Raw genomic sequence first — 15,770 nt, 5'->3', positions numbered from 1 at the left:
AAAATTTTGATTCCTAAAAGTGAACACGACATTTTTTTACATATTATTAAATATAATTTAAAATACTAAAATAAACTAACCAAAGGCAATCACATGAACTCTATTAGAGATGTCAAAAACTCTAGCTTCCCCCTAGTAATTATAATAATAAATTTTGGTACTAAGACAAAGAAATAATTTATATAAAAAGAAAGGAAAAGGAGTATAAAAATATATATGAGCAATCAATATGACATTCTAAACACTCTCTTATGAAAAAATAATAGCCTAATGATAATTAAAGGAGTTCAAATCCCATGCTATCCCTAAACAAGCAATAGTTAAAGAATAAACCATTTAAAATCAAACCCTTTTTCTATTAATTTATCAAGATAAATCACTATAAAACTTGAAATAATAAACGTATAGCTTAAGTAAACTAGATTAATCCAAAAGGACTCAGAATATTTTTACTCCCTTCCATACTCTATTGAACTAAAATTTGACACAAAAGATAGTAAACGGTGTGGTGTCCTTGCAGGCATATTCTTTGTTCTTGAATAATTTAGTATATTACATGGTTGTCACTACTATTATACCATTCTTTTAATATAAATTTGGCCACTATTATGACCCTTAGCTTCAATTAAAACTCTTAAATTTTGCATAGCTTTAGGGTTTCATCCTAATAAAATTGGTACTATGAACAATGTTATTAATATTGGATCACTATCAAAACCTTATCTAATAAGTATAATCTATATAGATATAATAATTTATGTATTATATAAGGTGGAATTAAGAAAACATTCATAATATTACTATTAATGAAAAATCCTTTAAAGGAGTCCACACCCCCTTTCTAATAGATTTAACTCCCTTCAATCCTTACAATCATAGCTTAGAAATATTTGGAGCTAATATTTAAAACTGTTATACTTTCCAAATGTATGATTCATAATATGAAATATGTTTTTCAAACTTGTAAACCTCTTCCTTGAAATTCAATAAGATAGAATAGTTCACTACTTATGACCTTGAAGAGTAGTGAAGGCAATACAATTTTTTTATTAAAGAAAATGAAAATTCATCTTAGGTTGATTATTATCTATCCTAATATTTTTATTAAACTTGATATTAAATATATGCAAAAATTATAATCATACTAATTACTTTAATCTAAAATAAATTCAAAAATTATCATTAATTAATCTAATTATTCTCAGCTAAATAGTAATAAATATAGAATAGCTTTAACATTTTTACACACACATATGTTAATGTGCGTACACACAAAGAAAAAGAGGATCACACAAGGAAAAAGAGGATCACACGTAAACCATTGTTGTATTTCAACAAAAAAATATGAATACTTGAAAAAATAATAATTTATTTGATTCATGTTTGAAATAATCTTTAAATTTTGAGTATAGTAATGTCAAATCATTTGTCAAAGCAAGTTTTGCTGTTTTCAGGAAAAAAAAAAAAAGGGACCACTCAAGTCCACCTTTTAACACCTTATTTCTATGAAATTATTTAGAATGTAAACTCATATGTTTTTCTTCTAGTTCAACACATAATTTTAGTCCTTGTTATACTAAATCAATCTACTAAATTCATTGGTTCATGTTTGAAATCAACTTTGAATTTTGAGTATAGCTATGTCAAATAATTTATCAAAGCAAGTTTTGTTCTTTCGGAGAAAAAAAGTGACCATTTAAGTCGTCCTTTTCACACCTTATTTCCATGAAATTATTTAGAATGTGACCTCATAAACTTTTCTTCCATTTCAACAGATAATTTTAGTCTCTATAATACTAAATCAATCTACTTACTAAATTCAACTCATATTCCTAATCTATCGCTATCAAAATTGAATTTTTGTTAGTTCAAAGAAAAATTGTGATCATTTAAATCTCCCTTTTAACTCTATATTTCTATGAACCTACTTGAAATAAAATCTCAATTTAGGATATTTCCATTTCAACAAATATTTAACTTTAAATTTATAATATTAATTCGATCTATCTAAAAAAATTAACTCATATACCTAATATATCACTTCCTTTTTAATTAATTTTATTATTTAACACATTATAAATATTTACCAACTTATCTTATTCCCATTTAAATATATCTTCCTCAAAAAGCTACTATAAAGCAATTAAAGTCAAAAGTTAAATGCATTAAATTCAATAAAATTGCCAACAACCTAAAAATTATCGTTTCATATTCAAACAGGTGATAAATATTTCATGTTGGAAAATGTGAAAAATATTTCTCAAGAACCAACTTAATGTTTTAAGATGAATTGATCTTACGAAATTATTTATACTAATAATATGTAATTATGTCATCCATGCCATTAACGACAACCTTTGCAACTATGATGTATTTGACTATAAATTAACTGACTAATCCTATATATTTCAAAGCTCTCGTCCAATCCATATTTTAACACGATTAAATCTCAAAATGTAATTCCATACTATACTCCTTTATATAAACTAATATATTATATATTAATATCTTAATCCAAAAATATTCAAACTAATAGGATGTCCCATGAGAATATCTGTATGAACATGACAAAAGTTTACAAACGTCTTATATTTGAACACCGGGTTGAAATTAAAACGCAAACGTAATGATGAGATCAAGCACGACAAAAAATTTGACAGCACATACTTCCCCGAATTATAAAATTTTGGAGGTACAGCATCAGTAATGGTGGCATTGGTGTGAAGAATTAAACTTACAGATGACGGCCATAAGTCACCCTCCTCCGTCTCAATCTGTTAGTCACCATTCAAAAATAATAATATTAATAATCTTTGAGTCAATCTGTAAATCACCACCATTAGGATTTCCATAAATAGAAATTTCTTTGAGACAGGAAGTAAAAGATGATTAGGGCAAGTTTTTCGCTGGATATTTTTTAGGTTACACAAGAAAATCAGTAACAATCTTCAATCTTTACGTAATCTAGGAGTTCAACTCTGAGAGGTAACACCATCATTACTTCATTCAACAGTATTCTAAAATAACAATCTCCATAGTAATAACTAGAAATTGAATAGATGTCACAAATGAGCTATGTTTTTACTTCATTTAATCATAAAATTAAATTCAAGTTACGTTAAGCTGTATGGCTCCTAAAAATGGAGTGTCTTTTCTGATCAAAGAGTGATAACAGTCCTATGAATTAGATACAAAATTGTTTGTGTGTTGCATAACAAAATTTGTTATAATCTTTCATTATCTTCAGAAAATTCAATAATTCAAGTTCCAGCATCATTACTCCATCCCACAGCATCACTGCCTATTAAATTTTTTATTCTGATTAGCAGCCATTGTTAACCTACCTCGTCTCTACAAATAGCAAGCTTACTTTTCTCTGTGATCAGCATCAAGTCTATTAAATTTCCAATTCTGATTAATATCCACTATTTGTCTACCTCATTTCTACAAATAGCAACGTTACTTTTCTATGTAATAACATCATTTCTTTGTTCAGCATTATTATAACCTACAAAATTTCAGGTTCTGATTAAGAGCCATTATTAACCTACCTCTTCTGTAAAATAACAATCTCTATAATAAATTAGAAATTGAATAGGTGTCACAAATGAACCATGTTATTACTTCATTTAATTATAGAAATAAATATATGTTAGGTTCAGGTGTAGCTTCTAAAAATGGAGTGCCTTTTCTGATAAAAAAAGTAATAGCAGTCCTCTGAATGAGATAAAAATTTGTGTCTTTGGGTTGTATAAAAAAGTTTGTGACAATCTTTCATCATCTTCAGAGTTCGACTTCCACCATCATTACTTCATCCAACAATATCACAATCTACTAATTTTTTTTATATTGATTAATAGCCATCGTTAAGATACCTTATCTTTACAAATATCAACCTTACTTTTCTCTGTAATCAACACCAAAGCCTACAAAATTTCTTACTATATTAAGAGCCACTCTTTACATACCCAGTCTCTAAAAATAGCAACCTTACTTTTCTCCAACATCACAACCTACTGAATTTACTGAATTTCTGAATACTGATTTTGATTCTGATTAACAGCCACTATTAATCTATCCCATTTCTACAAATAGAAAGCTTACTTTTGTCCAAGATCACAACCTACTAAATTTCGGATTACTGATTCTGATTAACTACCACTATTAATCTACCCCATTTTTACAAATAGCAAGCTTACTTTTCTCTAACATCACACTGATTACTGATTGTGATTCTGATTAACAGGCTCCACTATTAATCTATCCCATTTCTACAAATAGCAAGCTTATTCTGATTAATAGCCACGATTAATCTAACCCATTTCTACAAATAGCAAGCTTACCGTTCTCCAACATCACAACCTAATAAATTTCTGATTACTGATTCTGATTAACAACCACTATTAATCTACCCGATTTCTACAAATATCAAGCTTACTTTTCTCCAACATCACAACCTACTAAATTTCTGGTTCTAACAGAATTTCTGATTCTGACCAACAGCCACTATTAATCTACCTCATTTCTACAAATAGCAACCTTACTTTTCACTGTAATAAACAACACTATAACTAAAACTTGACCAGATTTGAAAGATGAACTATGTATTAATTCATTTAAAATTAAGGAATAAATACAAGTTACATTCAGATGTATAGCTCCTAAAAATGAAGCGTCTTTTCTGATGAAAGACTAATAGAGTCCTCCTAATGAGATTTACATACTAGACTAAATCCTATCGACACGTCTCTGCACTTAGACCACTGTAAAAGAGTGCCCAATCTGAAACATATTACTAAATAAATGCATACAAAAAAGAGACATGGTTTTAGATTCCGTAGATGGGTAGCCCTTTGTATAGTCTATATTCACCCCAACAAGTTTTCCATTTCTTTCTCTATCTCACCCGAATCAAAACTAACAACTATATCCTCATGGAGATCCATAAAATCTCTGATTATTGAAGAATTACTAACAGACCGCTCTTCATCTTCCAGAAGATCTTTCAATGAAGACTCCATAGGCAAAGATGATCTTACTTGTGGAGAAAAACTCTGAGACTCAGAAGAAGTTGAAGAGAGCGAGGAAAACCATTGACAGGTACTAGCAGATAATTGCTTTACCTCTGGTCGTTTGGGCACAGGCTTCAATAGCAAAGACCTTTCAATGGAACTTGCCTTTGGCTTTCCTGTAAATTGTTGTACAATATAACGGAAGTTGGATGGTTCTGCAGTGAGAAGAATTGTGGGTGTGTTCCCACCTTTCTTCACCTTCTTCGATCTCCCCATTTCAGCGAGACCTCAAGTGTGTATTGATTGATAGCAAAGTAGCTTTTGTTGCTTTATCTATGTTGGCCGCTGTTGAAAAAAATCCCCCATCTCTATCATTTATGTTGAAAAAAATCCCCCATCTCTATCATTTATATAGTACATTATAATATTTCTAGTCTCATTTTCTTCGCAGTGACGTCTATTCTTACCCCACCTAGATGGAAAATTTCAGCAATTACTGCATATTTGTTTAAAAGAGATTTGTATAGATGGGACTTGTGTCACGCCATAGTTGAATGAAGAGACGTAATAATGCATATTGGACTTTCAAAGAGCTTCTCCTATAAACTATCGTCTTCTGGTTAAAATTTAGGTCAAGTCGCTGCTTAGATCATATTTATTTCTAGCATTTAGGCTCTATCTTTGTCATGTAATGATAAAGACCGTAGGGTTACCCTTGAGTATAAGGAATGGAATCTATTAACGATATTTGTTTGTCTTCATTAAAATCTTAATGATATTTTATTTTATGTTTTTCAACATTGTAGTGTTATTTATGTTTACAAAAGAATGATGGGTGGGAATAGTCATATTTGTAAAGTCTAAATGACACAGTCTAAAATCTAAAAATATAAAACAAATTTAATATTTTTAAATTTCTAATTTGTAAAAAGAAAATATAATATTTATTCAATTATAAATTATGTGAGGTAAAATTCAAGTAACTGTTTAAATATGTTTATTCCCAGTCTTAGGCTCTATCTTTGTTGAGTTTTGATGTAATGATAATGACTCAACGGATTGTATTGACAATTGTTGTCTTGTCTTGTCAATAAAGTCCTTATGATATTTTATTTTTTCACCTTTTCATGGTGTTACACATATTCACAAAAAGGGGTTGGTGGAAAGAGTCATTCATTAAAGTCTAAATGACACACTAGCCTAAAACATAAAAAAAAAAAAAAAACATTAACATTTATAGTTTTTTAATTTGTAAGAATAAAAAAAAATATTTGTTCAATTATAAATTATGTGAGGTAGAATTAAAGTAGTTTATAAAGTTCTCTTTCTTTTTAAGACATGATAATTTATCATTTCTATGCCTTGTCAATTCTTAACATTGAAAAAAAAATTACAAGAATTTATATATATATTTAGGTGGTAGATTATTTTGCATATGTTATCAAATTATAAGGAGGACATGTCTAAATAGAACTAGTAGTTGGCTACTTTGATGTGTCAAATCTAGGCAATTTACATAAGTCAACAAGAATTTTTCTTAGGACAAATCACCATTTGATTTATGATTTTGATATCTATAGATTAAAAATTGGGTTGTTTGTGTTGAAGTTTGAAGAACTTAGACAAGAAAAGGTACTGTTATCACAATTTAAAGCTATAAAGTTATTCTTTCAAATTCATACTCATGTTTATGTAGTTGGGTCTTATTCTTCTTTATCAAAGTACATAGGCATATTTATGTGTCATGTTCATATTAGCTCATAAAATTAAATTGGACAAATTTATGCTAATAATGAAAATGATCTATAGTTGGATCATTTATGTTGCAAAATTAAAGGATGTCAAAATTGAGTTTAAAAGAAATGAGCACAAAACAACCCATTTTTAAGTTGTATATTTGAAGTATCAAAAAGTGTGATTTATTTTTTCCATACTTTATAAATATTTATATTCACAAAATTTATCTCTTAAATTATACAAATTGTGTTTTTTTTCTTAAATCTATCATGAAAATCTATACTATCATGAAAAATTATAAAATATATTGAAAGAATTGAATATTTTGAGATATTATCTATATCAACAAACTAATTTTCATTATAACAAATATTGTCATCTTCTCTTTTAAATACTTGATAGCCATCCTATTAAGGGTTACTTAGTAGTCTCCTTATTTTACCACTATTTTTGAATACCAATGGTTGAACTATTTTTATATCCATTCAATCTTGTTATATAATATCATTGCATACCATTGACATACTCTACATTGGAGGCTCCAATCATTGATCCCTTGCACACCTTTAAATACTTAATGGTTGCACAAATTTATGAGGAATATTATTAGAAATCGTCAACTAGGGAAGAAAAAGTGTATTGTTTTTTAGTGTAGATTTTAGGATCTTTCTAGACTCTAAATATTTATTTGTAGGTTTATAGTATATTTTCTTTTTTTAATTAATAATAAACATTCTTATGTTATGCCTAATTTCTGAAATTTCTCCTATTTCTCTTATATTTATTTACATATGCTTTATTATGTATGTAACCTTACTTTTTTCATAGAGACTTTGAACCATTCATTTCCATCGACCTAAAAATGATTTACCAAAAAAAATAAAAATGTTACACTACAAGTTTAGCTTTAAGATGTAGTAAAAATAAGAGATAAACCTCATTATCAAAGACAACATGATTGAATATGTTAATTACAAAATATCAATTTGGTTGTCATAATTAATGCCACTACTTTGAAGTGTTGATTGGCGATTATTTTATTTGAAATAATTGACATACTATTTGTTGTTTGTATTGATATTAGCATTTTATTTGTTACGCTATAAAGTTTTGTAAGAAGTGATTACTTTTTCATCTTTACATTAAAAAAATTTCTTTAGAATTTTTTGTTTATTTGTAGGACTTTCCATCACTAACTTTGGATTGGAACTAATGTACAATGTATAGGTTTTTTAGGTGAAGTGGATAATTAGAGAAATGAAGCTTAAAGATATGCCATTGTTTATCTTTTAGAGTTGAAATTAAATTATTTTCTAGAACTTTATTTTAATGTGTTTTCATCTTATCAAAGTATTTCATATTTGTCATTTTAAATACATAAACACAAATACCTAATCATCAATTTGGATCAAAACCTTCTTTGAAGATGTTATTATGTAATAAAGCAATCAAAATTTGTAGAAAAGATAATATTTTTGTTATTCATCTATTTTAGGTGTAAAGGTTTGATGTAATGACTATAAAATTATTTATATTCGATATTCTTTTGTATCAATTTTTTAATATATTTCATGGAACCATTGTGTTGATGTAAAATATTGATTTGTAATCATTTGCACCATATATTTTAATACAAATAAATGAAATGTTAGTTGGAGAGTTATTTATCTCTGAGTATTCATGGATTTGAATGAATAATTTTCCATCTATTTTATGTAATTTAGTTCACTCAAATTTCTATATATATACCTTACTTTGATCAATCAATCAATCATATTATATTTTCATACAATTTCCTTTCATTGGATGTTTCAATTTTGGTAAAAAAAATTGGCTTATATTCACATGGTGTCGTAGACAAATATGTTGTGAATGAAATGCATTCGAGTTGGTTATGAGTTGCAAGAAAATTCAACATGAAGACTATAGCATAGTATTTTTGATTAAGGATAAACAGGTTTTGAAGGGACCTGAAACCCTTTACAAAGAAATTTTTCTGGGATTTGGAACCCACAAAGACAAGCTATCAAAGAATAACCAACAATGAATAGCAACCAAAAAATAGTAGACCAAAAAGATTAAAACATAAAGAAACTTTCTACAGCACAACCTTGGCCAAAGACAAATAATCATATTGGGTTTTGAGCAAGCTCCCATAACCTGATATAAAGAGACACCCTTTTGAGCTCAAGAAAAACTAGGAAAAGTAGATAACTGAATATCTCCTTTAGCTCCCACAAAGCACCTTCCAAGATCTTCACCAACAACAATCTCCAACTCAATAGGAGAATGATCCACCTCAATGTGAAACATAAGAGAAAAATGAAGATACAAATAGTGAAACCCATTCTAGCACACCTACACATTCTCCACCTCAATAGGAGACCACGAGGTAGAAAGAATAGGAATGGAGGAAAAAATATCTCAGATAGTATCTTCTCATAAGAAAAGAAATAGCAAAAGAACATGCTACCCAACTAAAGACTTGGGTTTCATAGGAAAAATCACTCATGCACAACTCAATCTCTATAAGAAAGGCATGAATAATAGGCAAAACTAAAACTCTTGACAAAAAACTATCAGTACTAAAGGGCGAAAAAAAAACATATAGGCCAACATTATAGACATGGATGAAGAGGGATCCACAAAATCCCTTTTGAAAGAACAATCACAACTCCACAACAAATAAACCCATATGGGTATAAATAAAAAAGCTACCAGTAGTTGCCATACCTATTGAACACATACTGGATGCCGAGAAGGGGGGTAAATCATCATAAAATAAATTTTGTACCTCAATCTAACAATTAACAACTTTATTTCACACATACACATTATGAAGTATTAAGCATAGCCATCATAAATACTCACACAAGAACACCAATATTTTATACATGGAAAACCCAAACTGGGGAAAACCGTAGTGAGAATTTGCTCATAGAAAATGATCCACTTTATAAAATGATTTATAGAAAAGTGAGCTCACTACTTTAGATTTGTAGACTAGGGCTAACTGCTCTTGGGGAAAGATACAAAATAGAACTTGCAAAACTAAAGCTAACTACAAGGTAAGATATAGATTAACAATTTTCAAGAAAATAACTATATATGAAAAAGAGCATCTAAGTATGTCGATTACAATTATTGTTATTGTTAGAATAACCGGTGGATAACTGAGAGGGGGGAGTGAATTACTTTTCAACAAATTATATTAATCAAACCACCTTATAATGTTTAACCAGAGCACATAAACATTGAATACCGGAATAGTAGAAATAGATACCAGTAAGCAATAAAACTTAAGAATGAAATAGAGAATTAACACAATGCAACCATACCACATAACACTATGATTTGAACGTGGAAACCCCAGTAAAGGGAAAAACCATGGTGGGAAGCCTACCCATAGTTAGATAATACTTTTGCAGAAAGTATGTGATACAATAAGGGGCCTACACATGCAAGAAGGCACACTGCCTAGAGCATATTGCTCATTACAAAGGAGTCTCATTGACTACAGAGAGGTTATAACCACCTCAATATAATTGGACAACAATACAAAAGAATGAACTACTAGTGATAGTATCTACCATGCCTCATTATAGTCCTGATTAAGCTCAATATCAGAGGCCTTTGACCTCTTACATAAGCCCAATTCGATCATCGATGATCGACTAAATCTCCTTCGGATATGATTTTTCATTCCATGACCACGACCATGAACTATAATGAGATCTTACATCAATTTATACAAACCCTAAGGCCTAAACCAATTAGGTCGGCCACCTAAAAGATATTACAATAAGATCATTACATACATCCATATTACAATTATATGCCATGATGGCTTTAGACCAAAAAAACATTAACCAATCCATAAATCATCCCGGTAACATGTAGAGAGAATGTAACATGATACTGGTCCATAACCTAGATAGGTACCCAACCTAATTTGGGTCCACCACGCTAAAGCGATGTCTCCAATCAGTCGAGGCATGATCAAGGATCACCTTCTGCATCCTGAATTCCATCTAATGGCCACACCAACACCACTTATGTATCCTGTCAAAGATTTTCAGTAAAAGCGCTGCCGGTAAAACCTTAAACCCTTACCGATATAGGCTTACTAGAGTGTATGATAGCATCTAATCATCAAGTCAATACCAATTGACCAAAACATACTCTAGAAACATCAAACCAAACATATTCCATTGATCCAAACATGTTGATAGTATCCAACTGACAGTCCCTTTTGCCGGTAACACTAGTTCATCTACAGATAACCAAAATCTATTTGTCGGTAACCAATAATAATAGCTAGTGTTGACATCAATGACAAAACATCAACGCAACACATAATCAATTCCTTCATATTTCCAACAGTCTCCCCCTTTTTCATTGATGGCAACACTAGATGTGAAAAAGATAACATCTAAGTGCCAAGAAATGCCAAATATTTCTCATAGAAGATATAACAATGAAAAAATGAAAAAACCAGCAACTCCCCTTGAGGAGTGCAGTCCAATCTGAAACTGATCTAAATCTCTCTCCCATATGACATATTATGACATTATTTTTCACATAGAACTCTCCCCCTTTGACATTAATTCCAAAGATATGACATAGATATCAAAATCCTGTGAATCTCAAAGCTGACTACTCCCCCTGAGTAGTAGCACCACTACACCAATCTAGAACAAAGGATAAAGGTGATGATGCATTCTGGACTGATGCTCTACTCCATCAGTTAAGTTTCTGCTAGAGGGGTAGATACCCCTAACCCGTCTCTCAAATATTAAAATGACTTCTTAGACAACGGTTTAGTGAACATATCTGCAATCTTCTCTTTAGTGTTCACATAAACCAATTTGACTTCCTTTTCTTCCACCTTTTCCTTCAGAAAGTTATATTTTATTGAAATGTGCTAAGTCTTAGAGTGAAATATTGGATTTTTAAATATGTCAATAGTTGCAGAGTTATCACAATAGATAACTATCGGTTCACTGCAATTTACCTTGATATCCTTCAACATTTGCTTCATCCACAAGACTTGAGTGCAATAAGTTGTTGTTGCAACATATTCAGTTTCTAAAGTAGATAAATAAATGCATGACTGTTATTTGCTGATCCATGAAACCAATTTCTTTCCAAGAAAGAAAGCTCCACCAGAAGTGCTCTTCCTATCATCAGTATCTCCTGCCCAATCTGAATCTATATATGCACATAAAGTAAATTTATCATCTCTAGAATACCATAAGCCCTATTATGTTGTTCCTTACAAATACCAAAATATCCTCTTCACTGCACATTCATGATTTTCTTTAGGATTTCTTTGATATCTTGAAACGATACTTACTGCATTCATAATATCTGGTCTAGTCTGAGTTAGATATAACAAGCCACCAATCATAGACTTATACCTTGTCAAATTTACCAGTGCAGATGTGTCTTTGATAGATAATTTCACACTTGTCACCATAGGAGTACTTACTGGTTTGGAATTATCCATACCAAAATTCTTCAATAATTCCCTTAGATACTTAGTTTGATAGTTAAAAATTCCTTTGTTAGTTTGATTAATCTGCAAACCTAAAAAAAATCTCATCTCACCAATCATAGACATTTCAAATTCATTCTTCATACTGTTAGAGAATTCCATGCATAATTTATCTTCACCTCCAAAAATGATAGCATCAACAAATATACTTCAATTACCAAAATATCATCATTAGTGATCTTGTAATATAAATTACTGTCAGCACTGCCTTTAGTAAAACCAAGCTTCAAAAGATATTTATCCAACCTTGCATACCAAGCTCCAGGAGTTTGTTTCAATCCATCTAATGCTTTCCTTAACCTACAAACCATATCTTTGTCATCTATAAATGAAAATCCATCAGGTTTATCAATGTATATTTCTTCCTCAAGTTCACCATTCAAAAATGCACATTTAACATCCATTTGATAGACCTTATAATTCTTGTATGCTGCATAGGCAAGAAATAGTCTAACAACTTCAATTCTAGCTACAGGTGCAAATGTCTCACCATAATCAATTCCTTCCATTTGAGAATATCCTTTACAAACTAGTCTAGCCTTCTTTCTTACAACTTGACCATCCTCATTTAGTTTATTTCTAAAAACCCATTTAGTTCCAATAACATTCTTATTTTTAGGTCAGGGAACTAAAGTCCAAGTCTTATTCTTCTCTATCTGATCTAATTCATCTTCCATAGCCTTTAACAAATGTTTATCTTTACAAGCTTCAATAATAGATATCAGTTCAATTTGAGAAATAAGACATACCTCTTCATTTGCTAGTCTTCTTCTTGTCATAACTCCCTTGTTCCTATCTCCAATGATTTGATCTTCAGAATGATTTAACCTTACATACCTTGGCATCTTTTGAACTTTAGGTTCACTCATCTGATTGTCAGTCACAATTAAATTTTCTTATTGTACCGGTGTAACTGTCTCAGTGTCTTGTACCGGTTGTGGCATTGTCGGTTTAGTTATGATGATTTCCATTTCCGGTTCTCTATCATATGATATAGATTGATCTCTGTATTGCTCATCTACTTTCATATTTGCACTCTCTAAAAAATTTTGCAACATTTTTTTATAACATCTATATGCTTTTCTCTAAATTGAATATCCAAGAAATATCCCTTCATCACATCTAGGATCAAATTTCTCAATTGAATCATCCCTTTTGACATAACATTCACTTCCAACTTTTTTGAAATATTTAACAGCAGGTGTATGTCCAAACCATAATTCGTAAGGAGTCTTGTCGGTTTCACCTTTGATATGAACTCTATTGAATGTGTAGACTGTTGTACTCACTGCTTCTCTCCAGTAGATGTGAGGCAATTTGGCTTCCATTATCATGGTTCTTGCTACATCCAAAATGGTTCTATTCTTCCTTTCCACTACTCCATTCTGTTGAGGAGTCCGGGGTGTAGATAATTGTCTCCTAATTCCATTTATCTCACAAAAACTGTTAAATTCATGAGAAGTGAACTCATTGCCTTGATCTGATCTCAGACATTTGATTTTCTATCCAATTTCTATTTCCACCTTTGCTTTGACAATCTTGAATTTCTCAAAAGCTTCAGACTTCTCCCTTAGAAAAGTCACCCACATCATTCTAGAATAATCATCAGTTATTAGTATGAAGTACATAGATCACCTTGAAAGATTCTCGTCATTGTTGGACCACATAAGTTAGTATGAATCAAATCAAGCACATCATAAAATCTATCATGTATGCTCTTAAAAGAAGTTCTAACTTGCTTTCCCAATTGACATTCCTCACATACCAGATTATGAGGCTTTATAATCTTAGGTATATCTCTAACTGCCTTTGTTGAACTAATCTTAACAATACAATCAAAATTAACATGACACAACCTCTTATGCCATAACCAACTCTCATCAATATGAGCAATCAAACATGTCTTATTACCAGTATTCAAGTGAAAGATATTACCTCCAGTCCGAGTACCAGTTGCAATCTCCAAACTAGTTTTGTTAATAATTTTGCATTTTCTATCTTTGAATTGAAGTTGGAATCCCTTATCCACCAATTGACCAGCACTTAAAAGATTATGCTTTAAACCTTCTACATAATAGACATTATCAACATTATGCTTGCCATCCAGAGAAACAATACCTCTACCTTTTATCATACATGCTTTGTCATCCCCAAATCTGACTTGAGCGCCATTGTATTCTTGTGGGAATAAGAATTTCCTTTTATCTCCAGTCATATGATGTGAGCATCGACTATCAATTACCCATTCATCCTTGTCTTCAACTTTTGCTGCTAGGGCCTTTTCTTCATTCTTGATAGCTAGTTCTGGTTCATCTTCCTTTAAAGCATAGAAAACCCATTCCTTTCCATTGCCGAATCCACTAGCAGAGTCTCCAGCCGGTTCATCCTTTGAGTCATCACTTACTCCTTCCTCATCCGCTATGTAGCATAGTTTTTTTTTCTTGAATCTATATTTGTTTTGATTAGGCTTAAATGATTTCTTAACTCTTTCTTCAAATCTTGCATTCCTTTTAGGACATCTAGATGCAAAGTGACCAATATTATTATATGCAAAATATTTAAAAGGTGATTTTCCTTCATACTTACTTCCTAGCGGTCCTTTAGGTACTCTTCTAGCAAATAAGGCTTCAAGTTGCTCAAATTATTCATCCTCTTTCATCATATATGTTAATTCTTTTGCATATAGTGCTTTCCAATCACTTTTGCCGGTAGATGATGATGCATGAAAAGAAGGTTCAGACTTTGCAACTCCAGAGGGTCCAAATTCTTCAAGTTCAAAAGCAGATAATTTCCCAATTAGAATGTCTCTGTTAACTAAAATGTTTGCCGTTGTTCTCAATTCATTAATTGTAGTAGCCTTCATCTTGTAAGCCAGTGGTAGGGCTCTCAAAAATTTAGAAACTATTTCATCTTCACTCAGAGATCCTCGACAACATTGAATTCTTATGACAATCTTATTTACTCTTTTCATAAATGTAGCAATTCTTTCATTATCTTCCATCTTCAAGTTCTCATATCTTACATGGTAACCATCAAGTTTAGTAATTTTGACAGTAGGGTCACCTTCATTCAGAGTTTGCAATTTATCCCACAAAACCTTTGTAGATGATTTATCAGTCAATCCCATGATTTGTTGATCAGTGATTGCACACAGGAGGACTTCTCTGGCTCTACAATCATTTTTAATATTTTTGTCCAAGTCCGCAGGAGCAGGATTGCCAAATGCTGGATCATAAGGTGTATATCCTTTCTCATTGATCTCCCAAATATCCTTGCCAAGACATCTAAGACGAGTCTCCATTTGGATTTTCCATATCCCATAGTTTGTTCCATCAAGATTAGGGATTTCTCTTCTTAAAATAGTTGTTGGTGGATTTGAAATATTAGTTTCCATAGGATCCGCCTTAAGCGATTAAGCTTTTGCAAAAGAGAAGCAAATCTTTCATACCAATTGGTAGAATAAC

The sequence above is a fragment of the Cryptomeria japonica genome, chromosome 8, assembly GCF_030272615.1.
Source record: "Cryptomeria japonica chromosome 8, Sugi_1.0, whole genome shotgun sequence".
In the NCBI taxonomy this organism is placed as follows: domain Eukaryota; kingdom Viridiplantae; phylum Streptophyta; class Pinopsida; order Cupressales; family Cupressaceae; genus Cryptomeria; species Cryptomeria japonica.
This window is presented reverse-complemented; position numbering follows the sequence as displayed.